The sequence below is a fragment of the Phragmites australis genome, chromosome 6 (assembly GCF_958298935.1).
Source record: "Phragmites australis chromosome 6, lpPhrAust1.1, whole genome shotgun sequence".
In the NCBI taxonomy this organism is placed as follows: domain Eukaryota; kingdom Viridiplantae; phylum Streptophyta; class Magnoliopsida; order Poales; family Poaceae; genus Phragmites; species Phragmites australis.
The window spans coordinates 17,312,934-17,315,208 of NC_084926.1; positions in this window are offsets into that span (position 1 = coordinate 17,312,934).

The following is a 2,275-nucleotide window of genomic DNA, read 5'->3' on the forward strand; positions in this document are numbered from 1 at the left end:
AAAAGTTAATATTTGTATAGATTAATATTTAATTAAATTATAAAAATATCTAGTGTATAAAAATTATATAATTAGATTCATAATTCAAAATGATTTCACACTATATAGTTTTGTAGTTATAAATAATATATTTTATAAAAACTTTAATCAAAATCCAGTTTTAAAAACCTAACCTAAAAAATATAACTACTATTTTTAAACGGAGTCGGTACTCACTGCTCTTTCACAGACGACATACAGAACGGGGGAGGAAATCGCTTTACATGGCCTGATGCTCCCGCCGAAGCAAGTGCGACAAAAAGCTTCGAAGGGAAAAGATGGCCTGCGCCGAAAGGCAAAAGATCCCGTCGTCAGACATTTCAGTCGAGGCTGAACATTAAGGCCTTTCTTTTCCTTCTCTCTGTTTTCTTAACTTCTAAGGCCGCAACGTAGTACATGAAGACTGCCGACTGAACAAGTAAAAATGTCCTTTGGTGTTTCAAGTAGGCACAATAAGATATCTTCAAACGATTTCTATCGGGACTAAGGGATTTTCGTTTCTTTCAGTGTTCTAATTATTTTCTTTTACGGTTTCTATCACGAATGGATTCTCAAGATCATTTACTTTAAGATTGGATTCTCTTTCATTTTCCTTCACGGATTCTCTTTTATTTCCTTTCACGAATCTTTTCAAAAAGAAACTGTTAGAGATGAGAAAAAATAAAGTAAATAAGAATAAAGAGGGAAATTGAGAAGGAAACAAAATGAAAAGAATATGATTTGAGATAGACTAAACGCGGGGAGGGGGTAGCAACTCATTTTCTCTGTCATGCTACTTCCACATGAACTGTAGCTACCATTGGATGATCAGCAATTCAGAATCAGACAGACATGAATGTGAATAGATTTCAAACCTGCAGGTGCTGACTCTTGATTCAATCATAGGGCACGGCGAATGCAGCATATCGAGCCAATTACATGCGGTATTCAAGTCGAATGAGCCAATGGCATATGATTGGAAATTTTGCACATTGTACAAACTACCAAAGATACAGCTGCAGCTCCGCGAAAAAAAATTCTCTGCAGCAGTGCTGCATTGCTATTCCCGTGGAGCACCATGTCGGATGACCACTTGTGTCGTGCGGATCGCAAGGCAACTGCTTCCTCCATCCCACGATTCTGCTTCGGCTCCAGCGATCAAAGACTCAGCTATGGCTCCAACTAATGAAACTTCGGCTCCGTATACCAAAAACAGATCGACCCGCACACCTAGACTAAAAACCAAAGCCGGAGCCTCGCGTGTGCGTTGTTTCTCATCCCTCACAACGAAAACGACGGCATGTCGTACCAAAAGGAGTGTCGCTGCCCTAGTTCTCGATTGCATCGGGTGACCGTCGTCGATGGAGAACTCCATCCCCACCGAGCTAGGCAGCCGCCGGCGAGATCGCGCTCCATGTCCTGCTGCCATCAACCCTCCTCGCCGAGCCGGCCACTACCGACGAGATCACGCTAATTGGGTCCTTGCAGCGGTCAACCCTCACCACCGAGCAGGTCGCCGCCAAGAAGGCCTACAACATAGAACTATAGAAACTGTTATAGCCAAACTGACAAAACTGAACACAGTCATTTCTCTGAGTTGAAATCACCCTAACAAAATGATTGAATCATGAAATATATTCCATGTCCTAGAGAAATACTGACTGTGAGTGATCACCTTTAATAGAGATGATTCCATTTTTCTGAAATTCCAAGCTCAGGTCACAACAGTAAAGAGATGAGACAATTAACATGTCTCGGTATAGCAGTACAGTCACCTCACCTCACCTCACCTTTAAAAGAGCCCAAAGTTCTTAAATTTTAGAGTGAGTTACACAAAACTACAAGTATTATGCCATTTGTAATATAAACTACAAGTATTATAAATAGTAACACAAAACCACAGGTATTGTACACTAATTTCACATAAAATCTGATTTTAATTAGATTCACTAAAAAAATAAGTTTATATTTCTTCAAAAATCCTAAAACTTTTTGTTCATGTTTCATAATCCATGTGCAACTCATTTTAATTGAAATCACCAAAAAATCATGTGTATAATTTAAACTAAAATTCTCCAAAAACTCTACTTTTAGAATTCCTAACAATTGTTAGGACCTCAAATAAAATCCTAAAAATATATTAAAATTCACTAATATTCTTCTTATATCATAGAATGATTTCAAAAATTATTTCCAGCCCTAGGTTATATGGTGAAAAGTGAGTTCCTTTGTAATGGAGCAAAGAAACTCACTTTTT